The 10,432-nt window shown below is 39.4% G+C and overlaps 1 pseudogene; it reads right to left on the bottom strand.

The window, feature by feature from the left end:
• The window catches only part of LOC109677787 (citrate synthase, mitochondrial pseudogene), a 135,859-nt pseudogene extending 125,765 nt beyond the window's left edge, over positions 1–10,094 (bottom strand).
• Between the last annotated feature and the right edge of the window lie 338 nt (positions 10,095–10,432).

The following is a 10,432-nucleotide window of genomic DNA, read 5'->3' on the forward strand; positions in this document are numbered from 1 at the left end:
GACCCCTGGCAAACCTGACTAAAATGAGGAGAGAAAAAACCCAAATTAGTAGAATCAGGAATGCAAAAGGGAAGATAACAACAAACACCATGGAAGTCCAGGAAATCATCAGAGACAACTTTGAGAACCTTTATTCAAATAAATTTGAAAATTTTAATGAAATGGACAGATTTCTAGATACATATGATCATCCAAAACTGAACCAAGAGGAAATTAATCACCTGAATAGATCTATAAAACAAAATGAAATTGAAGCAGCAATCAAGAGTCTCCCCAAAAAGAAAAGTCCAGGACCTGATGGATTCTCTGCTGAATTCTATCAGACCTTTAAAGAAGAACTGATACCAACCCTCCTTAAACTGTTCCATGAAATAGAAAGGGAAGGAAAACTGCCTAACACATTTTATGAAGCCAGTATTACACTTATCCCAAAACCAGGCAAAGACACCTCCAAAAAAGAGAACTATAGGCCAATCTCCTTAATGAACATTGACGCAAAAAACCTCAACAAAAAATGGCAACCAAATTCAGCAACACATCAAAAAGATTATTCACCACGACCATGTAGGCTTCATCCCAGGGATGCAGGGGTAGTTCAACATATGAAAATCAATACACGTAATAAACCACATTAACAGAAGTAAAGACAAAAACCACTTGATCATCTCAATAGATGTAGAAAAAGCCTTTGATAAGATCCAACACCATTTCATGATAAAAGCTCTAAGAAAACTAGGAATAGAAGGAAAGTACCTCAACATTATAAAAGCTATATATGACAAACCTATAGCCAGCATTATACTTAATGGAGAAAAACTGAAAACATTCCCTCTAAAATCAGGAACCAGACGAGGATGCCCACTATCTCCACTCCTATTCAACATAGTACTGGAATTCCTAGCCAGAGCTATTAGGCAAGAAGAAGGAATAAAAGGAATACAAGTAGGTAAAGAAACTGTCAAAATATCCCTATTTGCAGACGACATGATCCTATACCTTAAAGACCCAAAAAACTCTACTCAGAAGCTTCTAGACATCATCAATAGCTATAGCAAGGTTGCAGGATATAAAATCAACATAGAAAACTCATTAGCATTTCTATACACTAATAATGAGCAAACTGAAAAAGAATACATGAAAAGAATTCCATTTACAATAGCTTCAAAAAAAATCAAAGACCTCTACAAGGAAAACTATACACTTCTGAAGAAAGAGATTGAGGAAGACTATAGAAAGTGGAGAGATCTCCCATGCTCATGGATTGGGAGAATCAACATAGTAAAAATGTCTATACTCCCAAAAGTAATCTACATCTTTAATGCAATTCCCATCAAAATTCCAATGACATTCATTAAAGAGATTGAAAAGTCTACCATGAAATTTATATGGAAACACAAGAGGCCACAAATAGTCAAGAAAATACTCAGTCAAAAGAACAATGCTAGAGGTATCATGATACCTGACTTCAAACTATATTACAAAGCAGTTGCAATAAAAACAGCATGGTACTGGCACAAAAACACACATGAAGACCAGTGGAACAGAATAGAGGACCCAGATATGAAGGCACAAAACTATAACCAACTTGTCTTTGACAAAGGAGCTAAAAATACACGATGGAGAAATAGCAGCCTCTTCAACAAAAACTGCTGGGAAAACTGGTTAGCAGTCTGCAAAAAACTGAAACTAGATCCATGTATATCACCCTATACCAAGATTAACCCAAAATGGATCAAGGATCTTAATATCAGACCCCAAACTCTAAAGTTGATACAGGAAACAGTAGGAAATACTCTGGAGTTAGTAGGTACAGGTAAGAACTTTCTCAATGGAACCCCAGCAGCACAGCAACTAAGAGATAGCATAGATAAATGGGACCTCATAAAACTAAAAAGCTTCTGTTCATCAAAAGAAATGGTCTCTAAACTGAAGAGAACACCCACAGAGTGGGAGAAAATATTTGCCAACTATACATCAGACAAAGGACTGATAACCAGAATATATAGGGAACTTCAAAAACTAAATTCTCTCAAAATTAATGAACCAATAAAGAAATGGGCAAGTGAACTAAACAGAACTTTCTCAAAAGAAGAAATTCAAATGGCAAAAAAACACATGAAAAAATGCTCACCATCTCTAGCAATAGAGGAAATGCAAATTAAAACCACGCTAAGATTCCACCTCACCCCTGTTAGAATAGCCATCATCAGCAACACCACCAACAACAGGTGTTGGCAAGGATTCGGGGAAAAAGCAACCCACTTACACTGTTGGTGGGAATGTAAACTAGTACAACCACTCTGGAAAAAAATTTGGAGGCTACTTAAAAAGCTGGACATCGATCTACCATTTGATCCAGCAATACCACTCTTGGGGATATACCCAAAAGACTGTGACACAGGTTACTCCAGAGGCACCTGCACACCCATGTTTATTGCGGCACTATTCACAATAGCCAAGGTATAGAAACAGCAAAAGATGCCCCACCACTGACGAATGGATCAAGAAAATGTGGTATCTATACACAATGGAATTTTATGCAGCCATGAACAAGAACAAAATGTTATCATTTGCTGGTAAATGGATGGAATTGGAGAACATCATTCTGAGTGAGGTTAGCCTGGCCAAAAGACCAAAAATCATATGTTCTCCCTCATATGCAGACATTAGATCAAAGGCAAACACAACAAGGGGATTGGACTTTAGCACATGATGAAAGCGAGAGCACACAAGGGAGGGGTGAGGATAGGTAAGACACCTAAAAAATTAGCTAGCATTTGTTGCCCTTAACGCACAGAAACTAAAGCAGATACCTTAAAAGCAACTGAGGCCAATAGGAAAAGGGGACCAGGAACTAGAGAAAAGGTTAGATCAAAAAGAATTAACCTAGAAGGTAACACACATGCATAGGAAATCAATGTGAGTCAATGCCCTGTATATCTATCCTTATCTCAACCAGCAAAAACCCTGTTCCTTCCTATCATTGCTTATACTCTCTCTACAACAAAATTGGAAATAAGGGCAAAATAGTTTCTGCTGGGTATTGAGGCGGTGGGGGGGAGAGGGTGGGGGTGAGGTGGGTGGTAAGGGAGAGGGTGAGGGCAGGGGGGAGAAATGACCCAAATCTTGTATGCACATACGAATAATAAAATTAAAAAAAAAAGATTTCAACAAAATAATGGCAAACCAAATTCAACAACACATCAAAAAGATTATTCACCACGACCAAGTAGCATTCATCCCAGAAATGCAGGGGTGGTTCAACATACGAAAATCAATAAACATAATAAACCACATTAACAGAAGCAAAGACAAAAACCACTTCATCATCTCAATAGATGCAGAAAAAGCCTTTGATAAGATCCAACACCATTTCATGATAAAAGCTCTAAGAAAATTAGGATTAGAAGGAAAGTACCTCAACATTATAAAAGCTATATATGACAAACCTATAGCCAGCATTGTACTTAATGGAGAAAAACTGAAAACATTCCCTCTAAAATCAGGAACCAGACAAGGATGCCCACTATCTCCACTCCTATTCAACATAGTACTGGAATTCCTAGCCAGAGCTATTAGGCAAGAAGAAGGAAAAAAAGGAATACAAGTAGGTAAAGAAACTGTCAAAATATCCCTATTTGCAGACGACATGATCCTATACCTTAAAGACCCAAAAAACTCTACTCAGAAGCTTCTAGACATCATCAATAGCTATAGGAAGATAGTAGGATATAAAATTTCTATACACTAATAATGAACAAACTGAGAAAGAATATATGAAAACCATTCCATTTAAAATAGCCTCAAAAAAAATCAAATATTAGGTGTAAACCTAACAAAAGATGTGAATAACCTCCTAAGGAACACTATAAACTTCTGAAAAAAGAGATTGAGGAAGACTATAGAAAGCGGAGAGATCTCCCATGCTCATGGATTGGTAGAATCAACATAGTAAAAATGTCTATACTCCCAAAAGTAATCTACATCTTTAATGCAATTCCCATCAAAATTCCAATGACATTCATTAAAGAGATTGAAAAGTCTACCATGAAATTTATATGGAAACACAAGAGGCCACAAATAGTCAAGAAAATACTCAGTCAAAAGAACAATGCTAGAGGTATCATGATACCTGACTTCAAACTATATTACAAAGCAATAACAATAAAAACAGCATGGTACTGGCACAAAAACACACATGAAGACCAGTGGAACAGAATAGAGGACCCAGATACGAAGCCACACAACTATAACCAACTTGTCTTTGACAAAGGAGCTAAAAATATATGATGGAGAAATAGCAGCCTCTTCAACAAAAACTGCTGGGAAAACTGGTTAGCAGTCTGCAAAAAACTGAAACTAGATCCATGTATATCACCCTGTACCAAGATTAACTCAAAATGGATCAAGGATCTTAATATTGGACCCCAAACTCTAAAGTTGATACAGGAAAGAGTAGGAAATACTCTGGAGTTAGTAGGTACAGGTAAGAACTTTCTCAATGGAACCCCAGCAGCACAGCAACTAAGAGATAGCATAGATAAATGGGACTTCATAAAACTAAAAAGCTTCTGCTCATCAAAAGAAATTGTCTCCCACAGAGTGGGAGAAAATATTTGCCAGCTACACATCAGACAAAGGACTGATAACCAGAATATATAGGGAACTTTAAAAACTAAATTCACACAAAACTAATGAGCCAATAAAGAAATGGGCAAGTGAACTAAACAGAACTTTCTCAAAAGAAGAAATTCAAATGGCAAAAAAACACATGAAAAAATGCTCACCATCTCTAACAATAAAGGAAATTCAAATTAAAACCACAGTAAGATTCCACCTCACCCCTGTTAGAATAGCCATCATTAGCAACATCACCAACAACAGGTGTTGGCAAGGATGCGGGGGAAAAAGGAACCCTCTTACACTGTTGGTGGGAATGTAAACTAGTACAACCACTTGGAAAAAATTTGGAGGCTACTTAAAAAGCTAAACATTGATCTACCATTTGATCCAGTAATACCACTCTTGGGGATATACCCAAAAGACTGTGACACAGGTTACTCCAGAGGCACCTGCATAACCATGTTTATTGCAGCACTATTCACAATAGCCAAGTTATGGAAAAAGCCAAGATGCCCCACTACTGACAAATGGATTAAGAAAATGTGGTGGAATGTGAAATTTTATGCTGCCATGAAGAAGAAAACACGAAATGTTATCATTTGCTGGTAAATGGATGGAATTGGAGAACATCATTCTGAGTGAGGTTAGCCTGGCCCAAAAGACCAAAAGTCGTATGTTCTCCCTCCCTCATATGCAGACATTAGATCAAGGGCAAACACAACAAGGGGATTGGACTTTGAGCACATGATAAAAGCAAGAGCGCACAAGGGAGGGTTGAGGATAGTTAAGACATCTAAAAAATTAGCTAACATTTGTTGCCCTCAATGCAGAGAAACTAAAGCAGATACCTTAAAAGCAACTGAGGCCAAAAGGAGAAAGGGACCAGGAACTAGAGAAAAGGTTAGATCAGAAAGAATTAACCTAGTAGGTAACACACACGCACAGGAAATTAATGTATGTCAACTCCCTGTATATCTATCCTTACCTCAACCAGCAAAAACCCTTGTTCCTTCCTATTATGGCTTATACTCTCTCTACAACAAAATTAGAGATAAGGGCAAAATAGTTTCTGAATGTGTTAGGTGGTAAGGGACTGTGGCAGGGGGGAGAAATGACCCAAGCATTTTATGCACATATGAATAATAAAAAAATAAAAATTAAAAAAAAAGAATTGGCTTCTATGAATGTTCCTTTTCGAAGCAGTTGGTGTTGTTTTATGGATGTAATATCTTCTCTTTTTTTCCTGAGGATGGTAATGCTAGGGTTTTTTGGTTGTTTTGTTTTTAAGTCTCTCTCTTTTTGAGTTACAATTCTCCAATCAAATCTTACTTATTTGATTTTGTCTCTGCCTTTCATATTACATGTTCTCTTCATATATCTACTTTTTTTATTGTTTTATTATTCATATGTGCATACAATGCTTGGGTCATTTCTCCACCCTGCCCCCACCCCCTCCCTTACCACCCACTCCACCCCCTCTTTCTCTCCCCCACCCCCTCAATACCCAGCAGAAACTATTTTGCCCTTATCTCTAATTTTGTTGAAGAGAGAGTATAAGCAATAATACGAAGGAACAAGGGTTTTTGCTGGTTGAGATAAGGATAGCTATACAGGGAGTTGAGTCACATTGATTTCCTGTGCGTGGGTGTTAACTTCTAGGTTAATTCTTTTTGATCTAACCTTTTTCTAGTTCCTGGTCCCCTTTTCCTATTGGCCTCAGTTGCTTTTAAGGTATCTGCTTTAGTTTCTGTGCGTTAAGGGCAACAAATGCTAGCTAATTTTTTAGGTGTCTTACCTATTCTCACACCTTCCTTGTGTGCTCTCGCTTTTATCATGTACTCAAAGTCCAATCCCATTGTTGTGTTTGCCCTTGATCTAATGTCTGCATCTGAGGGAGAACATACGATTTTTGTTCTTTTGGGCCAGGCTAACCTCACTCAGAATGATGTTCTCCAGTTCCATCCAGTTACCAGCGAATGACAACATTTCGTTCTTCTTCGTGGCTGCATAAAATTCCATTGTGTATAGATACCACATTTTCTTAATCCATTCATCATTAGTGGGGCATCTTGGCTGTTTCCATAACTTGGCTATTGTGAATAGTGCTGCAATAAACATGGGTGTGCAGGTGCCTCTGGAGTAACCTGTGTCACAGTCTTTTGGATATATAGCCAAGAGTGGTATTGCTGGATCAAATGGTAGATCAATGTTTAGCTTTTTAAGTAGCCTCCAAATTTTTTTCCAGAGTGGTTGTACTAGTTTACATTCCCACCAACAGTATAAGGCTCAAAGAGGTTGAATGACATAGCGAGGGCAGTCCAACTTAGTGGCAGACATGAGACTCAAACTTAGCTCTTGGAATGCCAAAGCTAGTGCTTTTCTTTGGCCCATAATTTCCACAAGTCGCAATGTTTCTGACTTTTTAGTTCAGAATGGCATCCTATCCAGTGGGATTGGATTTGTTTCCCTCCTAATGCACAGACTGGCCCGTGACAGCATTCATACCCTCTGTAGTAGATTAAAGCATCACATGATTCCTAGACCCCCAACTCCAAGAGATTCTGATTTATAAGGTCTGCAGTATAGCCCAAGAATCTCTATTTTTTTAATAGCTCTCTAGGTGATACTGGTATGTAGCTTGATTGAGAACCACTGCCCTGAAAGGCCCAGAAGTGGTCTGGAGGGCTCCCCAGGCTTCAAGGCATGGATAATCAAATGGCAGTTCCCAGAATGTGATAATTTAGCTTTCCAGATAGCAGTTCTCCCAGCCTGCACAGTCAAAGCAAATAGCTCTATCTCTTGCATATCTTCCTGTGACCCTCCTCAGACTTCACTTCTGTCCCCATTATCTGGGTCTGCCCACTGACATAATGAAGACTCCCTTGTCAGCTCCTTCCACTGCTCCCTTTCAACATGGGAGACTTCAGAGATTCAACTTCCTGAAAAAAATTAAATTGAAAAACTTCTTTCCTGATAACTTAGACTTATCATGGAACTTGGCTCTTAAGAGCCAGAAGGAAAGAGTATTAAAAAGCCCTACTCCATCTCTGATTGGCAGCCCCAGAATTGTTATCACCAGCTCTCAGGTGGCCTTCTGGCTAGGAAATAAAAAGCCAAATATGTTTAGGTGAAAGAGGGAGCGACTTAGCATCTAAGCAGGTATATGTGTATGAATGCACAGTAGCACACAGAGGAAGAAGCCTATTTTCTGAAATCTGAAGGTCTGTGGGTTACAGAAGGTCAAAGAATGACAGGAGGAAGAAGAGAGCTGTATAACAAGAGTCTCAGCATTTTATTTACCACTGAGAGTAAGAGAATACTTACTGAACCTATTTGAAGAACCAATGGAGAGACCACCACATGTATCTTAGCAAGAGAGACCAAGAACCCTCTGAGAAAGAATTGTTCTAAGGCAGGAGTCAGGTGCATGCGTTTGTACACAATCATTGGAAAAAACGATGCTCTTGAGTGTAGTGTGATGTCCTCAGCCATGGTTCCATAACTATACCCCAGGTGCTTCTTTTAGGGAGTCCCATCTGTATAAGTCATCCTGCTGGTAATGTAATGTGGGAACTTGACCCAAGGGGAGTCAGTTAAAGGCTAAAGGAGAATCTGAGGCAACCTGTAATAATAGTTCTCGAGTAGGGAAAGGACAATTAAGAAAGCCAATGTCATTCTTCAAGAAATTTATTTAATTTATTCCACATATATTTATTAAGCACTAAGTACGTACAGACCTTTTTTAAAAAAATCTTAATGAAGGGATACTTCTACTGCATGTATTCTGTGGCAGAATCTATATGTTTTACAAGTATTAATTCATTTAATTCTCATAACAATCCTATAAGTTAGCTGCTATTATTATCTCCATTTTGAAGTTAAAAAAAACATGAGGTATAGAAAGCCTAAATAACTTGTCCAAGAGTTTTGATTAATTATTAAGTAGTAGTCATGTAAGAAAGAGGCCCTCAAATTGCTTTTGCTGAAAAGCACTGTCTCCTTCCTTGGACATACACATTAACTAAAAACAGGAGAAGCTTGGCATCCCTGCCTCCATTTTGTACCTGTCTTTGCTCTAAGCCATTCCCTTTGCAGTCACTTTGCAATCACCTTGGATCCCAGAAAGAACAGAACAACATCTTTATGACAAGGGACTGAAACTTCACATAAGGAATGCAGAGATCTGAAGGACAAACCACCTCTCCAAATGAGGACAATTACCTACAATGATGAGGCTCTACCCTGGAGCAGGAGCACTTGTCTCATGGGAACCAGATCGCTTCTCTCAAGTGATGACAGTGATAACATCTTCTCTGGAACCTCTCTGGGAATCCTTGGACTGAGATAATGGGCAACCAGAACACACCTGTGACTGGGACTATTTAATTACGCATACCTTTGCCCCTAACCCCAATTCTTTTGTCTGCTTAAACCTATAGCTCATGTCTGTACCCCAAAGATAACTGAAGATGAACTGAGTGCTTACTATGCCTCTTCCTACAGCATGTCCTGGGCTGTGTAATAAACTTCCTTTCTCTGCCTTCATCATGCTTCTTTATTTGGTATTTAGGGGTGGGTAGCCAGACCTGGCATATGGAATCTTTGGAGTTTGGGACTTGGGTCCAAAACTCTGGTTTCAGTCATAGATCAATAAACAAAAGAGAAAAAAATCCATAACCTGGAAGACTTAACTTTCCACTGATAACTTTGGAAACAGTGGTCTTCCTGGGCTAAGTGGATGCCCTGGGTTCTCCCTCTGCTGGGACCCCTTATTTTTGCCCATCATGGCCTTGCCTTCTTCAAACACTTTGTTTTCCAGATGCTGCAGACACTACTCCTAACAGTGTCTTGGAGCTGTTATGTCCAGGACACTACTCACAAACAGATCAATGCAGTTCTATTCTTCCAACAAGTCCACTACAGTTGCCTAAAGCAAGAAAACCCTGCTGATATCCCTTTCCCTTAAAAGACTGTGATGCCCCCGCTCAGCACGAAGCAGATAGAGGAACATTGGCACACCATTTCCTATATATCAAAAGACAAGAATGCTAGAGTGAACAAAAGAAAGCCATATTGGAACTGGACCTTCTACCCCTTGAAGGTGACTTACTGAAAACTCTCCAACCGGCCCTACAGAAAAATAGACATCTGCCTTAAGCCATGACCCACCCATAAGTCATTATCTCAGGAAGGTCAGAGGGTCATTGAGGATTATCCTATTTAGTGACCTTCTTGAGGCTTCTCCACCCACCTCTTTTATCCACCTCTACTCTGTAAGCGACTGGGGTCCCCCTCCGCAGGGCCACTTCTCCACAATAAACGCTGTGCTGGCGGATGAGCCATCTCCCTGTGTATCCATTCGCACTTTCTTTCATTCTAACTGCCTGGATGTTTAGAGTCAACTGAGTGGTATTAGGAGCAGAAGCTGAAAAAAAATCAAACACAGAAGGTTGATTAGGAGCAGAGGCCATGTGGCAACAGAGGCCTTCGAAAGAAAGGTGAAGAAGGTGATTGCAGATGTTAAAAAATGTTAAAGGTCAGTGAGCTGAGGGTGAGGGCCCAACAGCATAAGCAGGTCACATGAAGAACCTCCCATTGTCAGCTGTTTCCATGAGGCTGAGATTCTTCCTAGGAACCACCTTCCTCCACACTGAGAGACACAGCTGCGGGCTGAGTTTCCCATCTTATCTCTGTAATAAGACTACCTGTACTGAAGCAATGAGTAAATGTTTGTTTTTCATACCTGTAAGAGCCTCCAACATTCAGCCCTGCGGAACCTCCATCCCTCATGCAGATAAGGGCTGCAAAA

The sequence above is a fragment of the Castor canadensis genome, chromosome 13, assembly GCF_047511655.1.
Source record: "Castor canadensis chromosome 13, mCasCan1.hap1v2, whole genome shotgun sequence".
Taxonomy (NCBI): Eukaryota; Metazoa; Chordata; class Mammalia; order Rodentia; family Castoridae; genus Castor; species Castor canadensis.